Source organism: Gopherus flavomarginatus, chromosome 1 (genome assembly GCF_025201925.1).
Source record: "Gopherus flavomarginatus isolate rGopFla2 chromosome 1, rGopFla2.mat.asm, whole genome shotgun sequence".
Classification (NCBI taxonomy): domain Eukaryota; kingdom Metazoa; phylum Chordata; order Testudines; family Testudinidae; genus Gopherus; species Gopherus flavomarginatus.
Genome location: NC_066617.1, coordinates 347,111,131 through 347,124,287, shown reverse-complemented (window position 1 = coordinate 347,124,287; position 13,157 = coordinate 347,111,131). Strand labels below are relative to the sequence as shown.

Sequence of the window (13,157 nt, the reverse complement as noted above, 5' to 3'; positions counted from 1 at the left end):
TATGATGGATTTAGGGTTAAGTTTAAACTTTTGTGCTATAAAGATCTCAAGTTCTTTTAGAGCTGAAGTTCTCCATGCCTTTTTTTGTGTTATGCTGGTAATATAGTTATATACCAGTAGAAATCTGTACCTGGGTAGAGAAATATAGGTCTTGATTCATCACAACTTTGTTATAATTTTACTCTGCTATTGTTGTACTTTGTATAGACTGGAGATATTCTGGTTATTTTCTTACTGATTTTTTTTTAATGGCAGCCTTTTGTTATGTGAAGAACTTAATCATGAAATCTAGGCATGATTTTTTTGTCTTGTAACACAAGTGTTAAATTGTAAAAGCCTTTGCTCTTTTTCATCTAATTTATTTTAGGTAGATAAATATAGAGTCTGACAGTTTTTCTTTTCTCTGCTTTATTTTTGGGAGATGTTTTATGAAATCGTGGCATGAGTGATGTTACCTACAAACCAGGATCTTCCACTGAGTGGAAAATACTTTTTATTCATATTTTTCTGAATTATAATAGATGCTGGTAGTATCCTCTGTTGTTAAGGTTGCTAGTTTAAATTTGCTGCATTCAGTAAAGTTGGAGAATAAGCTGCAAACATTCATTACTGTATCTATAAAGAACACATTATGCTCCTTGGTTGAAAAATCACAATTACTGTTTATTGTACTGCCCTGTAGTGAAAAAGCCAATTACTCTTAGTAAGCCAATACATGTGTTGCAAACCCAGTGTTTTTATTTTCCACTGCTGTTTTAATTAGCTTTTTCTCATGTACGAAGTGACATTTAAAACAAAAAAAGATAGCAAAGAATTTGGAATAAATGTTGTTGATAAAAGTTTGTGCTAAAATCAACTTTACATAATGAGATGAGGAACTATTAGTTTTCATGAACAATGGAGTTTGTGCATTAGTTTTCACGAACAATGGAGGTAATTGCTACATTCATTCTCTTTCTGAGACTGCATATTTTTATAGAAGTGGATAGGTGATGACAAATATGAAAGAATATATAGGCTTCCTATAATGTTTAGAGCTGTAAATCATAGACGGCTGTGTAAGATGGAGGAGTTATTCTGGTTTATGAAACTGATTTTAATACAATTCAGTGTTTTATTAGTCAGCACTATAAAAACATATTCCCACTGTTGTGGAAATGAATGCATTAGGATCGGATATTTTTTTCATAACATGCAGTAGTTAAATCTCTGTAGAGTATCCTCCACTCCCCTTGAAAACATTTGTGTAGCTCGTAATGAGCCCAGAAAGATATTTTCCACAGAGCATTTTACGATCAGTGTCAGTGTCTGCCAATTCCTCTACTATTTCGGTCCTTGAAGAGCCATATACTCGATACCTGTAAGGAGGGTGAATTCCGATTTAGAGAACTTGCACCCTTTTCAGAAGAATGAAGAAAGGAATGCCAGCATGGAGAACATTGAGAGAGAGCTTGAAAGACAAGCCATGTTGTTGGCTCCAGGAACGCTTCCCACTAAATATAATACATCATGTGGAGGAACTGGCATTATATTGAATGAATGTTTGGTCAGATACTCTTAGGATAATTAGGGCAATTTCCAGGCAGTAGGAAGATTTGGTGCCATTGCTAAGTTATTGATGGTTTTTGTTGTGCAGTACCTGCTTCTCAATATATTATTTAACACATGGATGTGCCTCTGGTTGCTTCTTAAGGGCTTGGTCATGAAATGTGCTGAGCTTTTCCTAAGAGACCTTATGAAGTCTGAGAGTTGAGGGTGTCATGCTGTCTGGAGTAGCTCACAAGTGGGAGCGTTAATCTCCGGACAGATGGTGTGCCCTGTTTTCTTACACCCCAAACTGGTGGTATATTCTATAATTCAATTTCACCAAGCCAGTAACAACTGTGCACTGCTGGATTGCTATATTAATCTCACCATGGAGCCAAAGACAGTTGCCTGAGGCTCTCTAATGCATCTTGCCACCCAGACAAACTGGGCTAAGTGATGAAAAGTTATTAAAACCAAAAATCACCTCACATTAGGTCACTCCTGACCCCAAAGGGCCAGTCACTTACCCCAGGTCAAAGGATGTGCTTAATCTCACACTAAAAACAATGTTGTAGCCAATTTCTCTAGTAAACTAACTAGAAATTTATTAGCTAAGAAAAAGAAACGAGAGTTATTGAGAGATTAATGTAAAAAAAATACATTACAAGTGAGTCAGTGTTTGTAAATCCAAATGATTAGCAAAGGCTTAGTAATCTCCTGATTTCCATAAATCTCTCAGGATTACCCAAAACAGCTTTGGGGATCTCTGTCTTGTATCTGGAATGCCCCCTGAAAGTGTCCAAATGGCTCAGAGATGCAGGATCGCTCCCAAGGTAGATTCTTATAGCTGTTTTCCCCAGAAAGCAGCCTGGCATATGTTCCCATCACAACATAGTTCTGTAGATTTCCCTTTGTTGAACACAAGGACCCAGGCTTTGAAGTTAGCATGCTTCTCATTGACAGTTCTAAGGCTTCAATCCTGGTTAACTTTACAGAGACATACATAATGCATTGAATTAAGCCATCCAGCCAGTCTTTCCTTCGTTTTCATGAACAATGTGATAGCCAGAAACAATCCTTCATTAGTTTTCATGCAGTTTTACACATTAAGTAAATTCTCATCTAAACTCTAATACATGCCTTGATCTAGGGTTAATTAAGTACAGTGATGTATTATGTAAAATGTAATAGCATTCAACAGGTTACAGATAAATGAAGACAATACCATCACATTTCCTTTTTAATTATGCCAACACACAAGTGAATTGGCCTGATCACATTACAGTGCCTTCTGACACTCCTTTGATTTCATAGACTCATAGACTCATAGGTCAGAAGGGACCAATCTGATCATCTAGTCTGACCTCCTGCACAAGGCAGGCCACAGAACCCCACCCATCCAATTTTATACAACCCCTATCCCAGGACCGAGTTATTGAAATCCTCAAAAATGGTTTGAAGACCTCAAGCTGCAGAGACACCACCAGCAAGCGACCCGTGCCCCACGCTGCAGGGGAAGGCGAAAAACCTCCAGGGCACCTGCCAATCCGCCCTGGAGGAAAATTCCTTCCCGACCCCAAATATGGCGATCAGCTAAACCCTGAGCATGTGGGCAAGAGTCACCAGCCAGCACCCAAGAAGGAGTTCTCCGCAGCAACTCAGTACCCATCGCATGCAACATCTCCCCGCAGACCATTGAGCAGACCTGTCTGGTGGTAATTCAAGATCAATTGCCCAAATTGACGATCCTATCATAACATCCCCTCCATATACTTATCAAGCTTTGTCTTAAAGCCAGGAAAGTCTTTTGCCCCTACTACTTCCCTCGGAAGGCTATTCCAGAACTTCACTCCCCTAATGGTCAGAAACCTTCGTCTAATTTCAAGTCTAAACTTCCTAATATCCAGTTTATACCCATTCGTCCTCGTGGCTACATTAGTACTAAACTTAAATAATTCCTCTCCCTCCCTAACGTTAACCCCCTTGATATATTTATATAGGGCGAGCATATCCCCCCTCAGCCTTCTTTTGGCCAGGCTAAACAAGCCAAGCTCTTTGAGTCTCCTTTCATAAGGCAGTTTTTCCATTCCTCGGATCATCCTCGTAGCCCGTCTCTGAACCCGTTCCAGTTTGAATTCATCCTTCTTGAACATGGGACACCAGAACTGCACACAGTATTCCAGATGGGGTCTCACCAACGCCGTATACAACGGTACTAACACCTCCTTATCCTTGCAGGAAATACCCCGCCTGATGCATCCCAAAATCGCATTTGCTTTTTTAACAGCCGTATCACATTGGCGACTCATAGTCATCCTGCTATCAACCAGTACCCCAAGGTCCTTCTCTTCCTCCGTCGCTTCCAACTGATGCGCCCCCAACGTATATCCAAAATTCTTATTATTAATTCCTAAATGCATGACCTTGCACTTTTCACTATTGTATTTCATCCTATTTCTATTACTCCAGTTTACAAGGTGGTTCAGATCTTCTTGAATAGTATCCCTGTCCTTCTCCGTGTTAGCAATACCCCCCAGCTTCGTGTCATCCGCGAACTTTATTAGCACATTCCCGCTCTTTGTGCCAAGGTCAGTAATAAAAAGGTTAAATAAGATCGGTCCCAAGACCGATCCTTGAGGGACTCCACTGGTGACCTCCTTCCAGTCCGACAGTTCACCTTTCAATACGACCCTCTGGAGTCTCCCCTTTAACCAGTTCCTTATCCACCTTACAACTTTCATATTCACTCCCAGCTTTTCCAATTTAACTAACAGCTCCCCGTGCGGAACCGTGTCGAACGCCTTACTGAAATCTAGGTAAATTATATCTACCGCATTTCCTTTATCTAAGTAATCCGTCACCTTCTCAAAGAAGGAGATCAGATTGGTTTGGCACGATCTACCTTTAGTAAATCCGTGTTGCAGTTTGTCCCAATTACCATTGACCTCTATGTCCTTAACTACTTTCTCCCTTAAAATTTTTTCCAAGACCTTACATACTACAGACGTCAAGCTAACAGGCCTATAATTACCCGGATCACTCTTTTTCCCTTTCTTAAAAATAGGAACTACATTAGCAATCCTCCAGTCATACGGCACAACACCCGAGATTATCGATCGCTTAAAAATTCTCGCTAACGGGCTCGCAATTTCACGCGCCAGTTCCTTTAATATCCTCGGGTGGAGATTGTCCGGGCCCTCCGACTTCGACCCATCAAGCTGTTCAAGTACGGCCTCTACCTCAGTTGCAGTAATATCCACTTCCATATCCACATTCCCTTTTATCATCCCTCCATCATCGCAAGGTTCCTCACTAGTCTTATTAAAAACCGAGGCAAAGTACTTGTTTAGATGTTGGGCCATGCCTAGGTTATCCTTAACCTCCATTCCATCCTCAGTGTATAGCGGCCCCACTTCTTCTTTCTTTGTTTTCTTCTTATTTATGTGGCTGTAGAACCTTTTACTATTGGTTTTGATTCCCTTTGCAAGTTCCAGTTCAATGCGGCTTTTAGCCTTCCTCACTTTATCCCTACATGTTCTGACCTCAGCAAGGTAGCTTTCTTTACTGATCCTGCCTTCCTTCCACTCCCTGTAAGCTTTCTGCTTTTGTCTAATCCCCTCTCTGAGTTGCTTGCTCATCCAGTTTGGCCTGCAACTCCTGCCCATGGTTCTTTTCCCCTTTCTCGGGATGCAGGCTTCCGACAGTCTCCGCAGCTGCGACTTAAAGTAATTCCAGGCCTCCTCCACATTTAAATCCACTAATTCCTCCGTCCAATCCACTTCCCTAACTAATTTCCTTAACTCTTTAAAATTAGCCCTCGAGAAGTCAAAAACCCTAATCGCAGATCTACATTTGTTTATCCTTCCATCTAGTTTGAACTGAATCAGCTCATGATCACTCGAACCAAGGTTGTCCCCTACCACCATTTCTTCTACGAGGTCCTCACTGCTCACCAACACCAAGTCTAGAATGGCATCCCCTCTCGTAGGTGCTTCAACTACTTGATGAAGAAATCCATCCGCTATCACATCCAGAAAAATCCGACCCCTATTATTCGTGCAAGTACTCGTCCTCCAGTCTATGTCCGGGAAGTTGAAGTCCCCCATAATCACACATTTCCCCTTTGTGTTTACTTCATTAAAGACATTAAAGAGGTCTCTATCCATATCCCAATCCGATCCCGGCGGTCTGTAGCACACCCCAAGCACTATCTCAGGGGAAGCTCTAGTTGCTTTTTTACCCAGCGTGATTTTTGCCCAGACGGACTCCATGTTATCCATTCCATTGCATCTTATTTCGCTACATTTAATTTCATCATTGATGTACAAGGCTACTCCCCCACCTTTGCCTTTCTTCCTGTCTTTTCTGAACAGCACATAGCCTTCAATACCCGTGCTCCAGTCATGAGTACTATTCCACCAGGTTTCGGTAATCCCTATAATATCCGGCTTGACTTCCTGCACGAGTAACTCCAGTTCCTCCATCTTGTTACCTAGGCTCCTCGCATTAGTGTACAAACCTTTTAATTTTCGGCGTTTGGCGTCAGTGACATTCTTTCCCCCGTCGTGCACAAACTGTCTGCCACCAGCATCACCCGTTACTCTGGTTTCTACTCCACTATTCCTCCTTGGATCAAATCTTGGGGCCACAAGGGTATCCCCGCTCACTTTGTTTACTTCCCTCTCCAGGTTATGTTCTGGCGTGGAGATCTCCCGAACATTTCCCAACCATCTCCCCCAACTTTCTAGTTTAAAGCCCTCTTGATGAGGTCGGCGAGCCTCCATCCTAGAATCCTATTTCCCTCCTTGCTGAGATGAGCATGTGAGTGAATTAGCCTGCTGCCTTGGTGGGAACTGGCAACCTGCTTGACTGCAGCACAGAGGGCACTCAGAACTATGCAGGATTTGAACCTAAATTGTCTGATTTATATTTAATACATTCATTGATTTTGTTTCATATGGCTGGCTCTGGAAGCAGAAGAATGAACTGATCAAACCTCCATTGTTCTTCTGAACTCTTGGATACACAGTTGGTAGCTCCCATCTATATCTAGGCAGATACACATGCTAGAGGGGGACAGGAATGGGAGGGCTCTGCTTTCCAATTTCATAACTTTCAGTTGAAGAGAATTGCTTTGGATAACAAGGAGCATATTCCAATACAGTGTATAGTTCAATTTATATTACCTCTCCCCAAAGATGATGGTCCAAACTGTTAATTAAGTGGGCATCTGGAAGAAAGGGGAGGGGCTACACAACTCCCTTTGTTACACTACAATTATTGATTTTTTTAAGCATAAACATATAACATTGCTATCTGCCCTACTTTTACTGGAAATTCCTGATTTTTCGTGGAGCTCACCTGTATCATGCAAGCTAGTGAAATAGCCCACCATCCTGCTATTGTAGATAGAGTATAGAGGCTTTGGGACCTGAGATGTTACTAGTTTTATGGCATAGCAGATAAACTCCCAGATTTGCAGAGACACCATAGCAATCTGATATGTGGAATCTGTTGTGCAACGTCTTCCCTACAGGAAAACTTAATGGAGAAATCCAATGGGAGTTAGGTGCCTGGATGCTTTCAAAAATTCTACTACTTCCAACTAGGCTGGCACCAGTATCCTTCTTCAGGTGCCTACACACTTCTAGAAATCTGGTCCCTAGATAGGGCCGGCTCCAAGGTTTTCCCACCCCAAGCAGCAAAAAAAAAAACCAAGCCATGATCGTGATCTGTTGGTGCTCTACCGCCGCTGCCTCAGTCTTCGGCGGCAATTCAGTGGCAGGTCCTTCGCTCTGAGCGGGAGTGAGGGACCCGCCGTCGAAGAGCCAGACGTGCTGCCCCTTCCCCGTGGCCGCCCCAATCACCTGTTTGCTGGGCTGATCGCTGGAGTCGACCCCATCCCTGGAGCTTTAACATTTGTGGTGGCCAGCTGGCAGATCCAGCTCTCCATTTCCCTCATCCAGTACTGGTGTTTTTGGCAATTTATTGAAGTCTAACAAGCTCCTTCTAGTCAGTCTTTTATTTGATCAGTCTATCATGGGAGACATATGCTGGAGGTACCATTCAACCAACATCACAGTTTCTAAGACTTGTACATGATAATTTTTTAACACAAAAGATATTGTACCCAACACAAGATAGCTCCTTACGATGAATAAAGATGAATTATCACTGGACTGAAGGGTGATAAGTGCTGAGGGACTGGTGATCATGACCAGATAACACTGAATATGGACAAATGGGGGACAGTTCCAGTAATTACCATAAATACTTCGTGCCTAAGGGTAATTTCCGAAAGCTGAGCAAACTTCATTGAGATAAAAAAAATAGATAGAATAATGGGTATGAAGATTCAAAGTTCTTTAAAAGAATGTATTAAACGTTCAAAAAAGCTGTATTTCCACAATTAAGAAAGAAAATAACTTTGGCTGAAAACCCACCCAGTTCAGTGGCAAAATGAAGAAAAAATTAGCAATAAAAAACAGTATATACAAAATAGAAAAGGAGGATAATAGAAATCATATAAGTTAGAAGTTATGAAGAGCAAAAAATTGATAAGGGAAAATAAAGTCATCAGGGAAATATCCATAGCTGCCAGGGCTAAGGACAGAAATAATTTTTTAGTTATACTAGGAACAAAAGAAATCCTAATACTGTTGTAGGCCCATTACTAGATAGCTAACTGTTAATAACGATGCAGATAAGGCAGAAGTGATCAATAAATATTTCTCTTCCGTATTTGGAAAGAAGGAAGATGATGTGCTCATATCACATGAGAACTATGAAGTAATTTCCAGTCCATTAATAACTTAGGAAGATGCGAAACAACATCTACTGGGATAAACACTGTAAACTCAGCAGACATGGATAACTTGCAACTAAGATCCCTAAAGGAGCCTTCTGAGAAGATCTCTGGCCTGCTGATGTTAATTTTTAATAAATCTTGAGTACTAAGGAAGGGCCAGATGACTGGAAAAGTGCTAATGTTGTGCCAATATTAAAAAAGGAATGCAGAATGACCTAGTTAGCTATGGGCCAGTTAACCTGATATCAGTCCCAGGTAAAATAATGGAAAAGATTATATGTGATTTAATTGATTACGAAATAAAGGATAGGAATATAATTAATGCCAGTCAACATGGATTTATGTAAAATAGGTCATGTCAAACAAACCTGATTTCATTCTTTGATGAGATTACAAGTTTGGTCGATAAGGGTAGACTTCTGTAAGGCATTTAACTTATGACTGCACAGCATTCTGATAAAACATTCAAACTATACAATATCAATAATGCACACGTTAAATGGATTAAGAACTGGCTGTCTGACAGATCTCAAAAAGTAGTTGCCAATGGGAAATCAGCATTGAATGAGGATGTTTCTAGTAGGGTTTCACAGGGATTGGTACTAGGACTGAAGCTATTCAACATTTTCATCAATGATATGGAAGTAAATATAAAATCATTATTTACATTGCATCTTCCAGTGTTGCTGCACAGGGCGGAATCTAGTCTTCTCCTTTCCTCTCTGTTATTTGCTGCTGCTTCCACTGTTCTATTGTGTTGAAATAGATTGTTCTGCCCTTCCTGCTTAGAGTTCTTCTTGAGGTTTCTCTTGGGTGCCCTCATTTCCGCACACCAGCTGGTTTCCACTTGCCAGCTTCATGTAGGAGTCTGTGAGTTGGTGTCTGGAGTAGATACTCCAAATATGTCCAGCGCTTTCTTCTGATTCTAGTGGAAACAAGTTGCTGGTTCGTATTTTCTTGGATCTTTTCTTTGGTGATGAAGTCTTTCCAACCAATGCCCAGAATCTTTCATAGGCACATATTTTTGAAAGCATCTAGTTTTCTGTCTAAAAGATCATCAGTTCTTGCAGCCATATGTGTTTGAATTGAAAATTCTCAGTTTTGATTTGATGCTGTATATCAATGATTTCCATATGTTGTTAAGTTTAGTAAATACTGTAGATGCCTTTCATATCTTTGACATCCTTTCCTCCTTGAGATCTCTGGCCAATACAATGCTCCCAGGTAGGGAAGCTGATCTCTTTCCTTGATGTTTTTGCCATCTAATGTGATGTTACTGCTTGATGTCTGGGTTTCCGGTATGTTTGTTTTAGCATAACTAATTTGGAGCCTTACGTGGTCTGCTGTGTTTGCCAGATTGACTCTCTTTGTAAGTTTTTGGGGATGTCACTTAGTTGCATACTATCATCAGCAAAGTGTAGCTCTTCTAATAATTTGCTATCTCCTGATGCTATACCAGTGTTAGTACTCCAGATGCACTTCTTTACTATGCTGTTTATGGCAATGCCAAACAACAGCAGAGATAAAATGAAGTCCTGTTTCATGAAGTCCTGTTTCCCGCTGAGCCACTCTGTAGGCTGGCTTTTCACCGTTACAGAATGAAAAATCTCTATTTATAAAATTTGTGGATGACTCAAAGATTGGTGGAGTGTTAAATAATGATGAGGACAGGGCCGTCATATGAGTAATCTGAACCGTTTGGTAAGCTGGACCCATGCAAACAAAATGTACTTTAATATACCCAAATGCGGAGTTCTACATCTAGGAACAAGGAATGCAGGCCAGAACTACAGAGTCGGAGAGCATATGTGGAAAGGAATGATGCTCAAATGGATTTAGGGGTCATATTGTCTGAGACTGTCCAGAGCAAATTATACTATTAGAGCACATATCTCTCTTCCCTGAGGTGAAGACAAGTCTAGGAATGGTCTCTGCTGGGAGGGTGAAACTTCACAGGTATAGTGTAAGAGTGCAATTTTGAGAAGGATTTCTACAAACCTAAAGAAAAGTTTTGAATTCATCATAAAGCAACACATACAATGAATAAGCTCTGTGATGCATTTCCAAAGCATCCCTTTAGTTTTGTGAAGCTGTGCTTTTAGTTGCTGATGTATCCTGCTCTTTTGAAAGGCTGTAACCTCACAGCAGAACACAGTGCTTTGAGATGTATCTGTCAGTTTCAAAAACGTATCCACACAGTGGGATATTTTGTGTGATGACCTTGGCTGCTCTACATCTTGTATGACTCCTATGGCTCAGTATGTCTCTACTATTTGATTTACTTCCATTCAGATTCTATTTCCTGGGCTTGATTTCTTCAAGATTTCTGCTGGATATCGTCATGGCCTGCAGCGGAAGGCTCCTGGCAGCAGAATTTTTGCCCAAGTCTGATTAAAGCGGCATTATGGGTTTGCACCCATCCAAAAGTGGGTGGTGCTCTTTAGGTCCAGGTAGCTCAGAGGATGCATTATGTTCAGCACATCCCATGTCATGCACGCTCTGCTAGTTGGGGCTCCTATAGACCCTTGTGTGTAGTAAGTGATAGCTTCCCTCGTGTATGTGAGGGTGACATGCAAACACTCTGCTCTCACACTACAGTCAGTCCCATCTGGGGTGCATTTGCCCCAGCTCTGTAAAGAGAATGAATCAAGGTCCATTATCTAGTGTTTTCTATATCTATGTATGGTTAATTTGTACTTGCAGTTATCTCTAAATGCCATCTCTCTGAGTTTTTCCCTCTGTTGGTTGAGGGAGGATACAACATTTTCAGCAAAGATCTCAGTAACTGTGATTAATATCTGTTCTGTCTGAAGTTCTGCTCTTTTTCAAAGTGTTTAAATCCTTGCAAGTACCGAGGGAACTACTAAAACTCCAATAAAAATGAAATACTACTAGCAAAAAAGGCCTAGGGACGTGGATAATTCTCTGTTGTTTATGTGTGTATACATATAAAGAATTAAGTTAACAAGATTCAAATTTGCATATGTGTATAAAGAATTAATTTAACAAGGTGCATGTCAGTCACTGACCCATTGTCCATTTACTTGTATGGTCTATCTTTCCCCAGTCTACCTTTTCAGTTTTCAGAGTATGATATATATGTAAAATTACACACACACGCAAATCATCTACCGAGCGATTTTCAAACTTTGTGAGCTGAGCCCCTCCTTTGAGTTACAGTTTTTGGTTGTGCCACCCCCAACCCCATGCGTTAACTCTGGGTTTTAAAAGTTGAGTAATCAGGAAAGGCCATAGGACAGGGGTTCTCAAACTTCACTGCACCATGACCCCTTTCTGACAACAAGAATCACTACATGAAGCCAGGATGGGGGACCGAAGCCTGAGCCCCACCGCTCTTGGCGGGGGGGCCAAAGCTGAAGCCCCAGGGCTTCAGGCCCACACGGGGGACCTGTAACCTGAGCCCTGCCACCAACGGCTGAAACCCTCAGGCTATGGCTTCAGCCCTGGGCCCCAGCAAGTCTAAGCCAGGTCATGACCCAGTTTGGGGTCCTGACCAACAGTTTGAGAACCACTGCCATAGGAGCATCCTAAGGCTAATAATTACACCATGAAAAATGGAGATGGGAGCAAGCACTGTAATTACACTTTTAGAATATCAGGGTTGGAAGGGACCTCAGCAGGTCATCTAGTCTAACCCACTGCTCAAAGCAGGACCAATCCCCACACAGATTTTTGCCCCAGATCCCTAAATGTCCCCCTTAAGGATTGAACTCACAACCTTGGGTTTAGCAGGCCAATGCTCAAACCACTGAGCTATCCCTCCCCCCAGTTAGGTGGCCTGCTTACAGATAATTGGTAACTTGAAAAGTAACCACTTATTTCACAGATCTTATGACACAGCTTTCTTTTTTTTTTCTTTTTTTTCATATTCATAGAATATTTTTTCTTATGGTTGTCTTGACTTTTTGCCAAGCTTTAACAGTGTGATTGTTTTCTGTAGTAAAGAAAATATTTCAACCCTCTCTTTTTGGTTTTCTTGAGCAATCTCATTTATTTAAAAAGAAAGAATGAATTCTTTTAAAAATTCAATTAAAATAGAGTAAATTAACTTTCCTGGAGAAAACATTTTTCTTAATTAGTCAATGGAGCTGGATTAAAACCAGAAGGAGAAACATACTACAAACCTTTAATATTTGAAAAGAAAATGGTTATGTGGAGTCATCAGCAGGCTTTGTGAGCTGCAGAAAAGTAAATGGATGTCATGTCCAGAAAGCAACTTGATCAAGGCATTATTTGATAATCCTCACTCCTTGCTGAACTTGGTCCGGGTCAATCCTTGAAGTAACTCCACTGACTTCGGTTGAATGTAGTCCCCCTCAGCCTGGGCTCAGCTGTTGTCTCTTTCAGTTTCTTGCCCCGGGGGCCCCTATGGGAGCCCACCATGCCTGGGCAATCTCACTGTTCCCAACAGGAGTTCAGTTCATTCCCAGGGTCCTTTTTGAGTCTAGTTACCTCAAATGCTGGCACTACTCCCCTAGTGCCTCCACAGATTGTGGGCTAGGAGCAGCCTTACAGGGCCTCTTGCCTGTATCAGGCTTGTATGTCCATCTTGCCCCACACAAGGCAGGAGCGTAAAGGGAAGGCTAGCCACTTCCCTTGCTGCTGGAGCGAATTGGGAATCCCTAACTGCCTCTCCTCCAGGGTAAACTTCTCTCTTTTCCTGTGGCGAGCATCACCTTTTTAAGCTCCCCTTCTTCAGGTGGAATATGTTCTGCAGGTGTGCCTAACTAGCGGTGCCTGAGTGCATGAACACCTTTATATCAGCAGGATAGGATCGTGTCCCATCTCCCACAACCCTTCC

General features: G+C 41.6%; 1 protein-coding gene across 8 annotated transcripts in view; it reads left to right on the top strand.

Annotated features, from left to right (window-relative positions):
• Positions 1-13,157, top strand: part of FAT3 (FAT atypical cadherin 3) — a 607,093-nt gene that overhangs the window by 515,074 nt on the left and 78,862 nt on the right. The window lies entirely within an intron of this gene.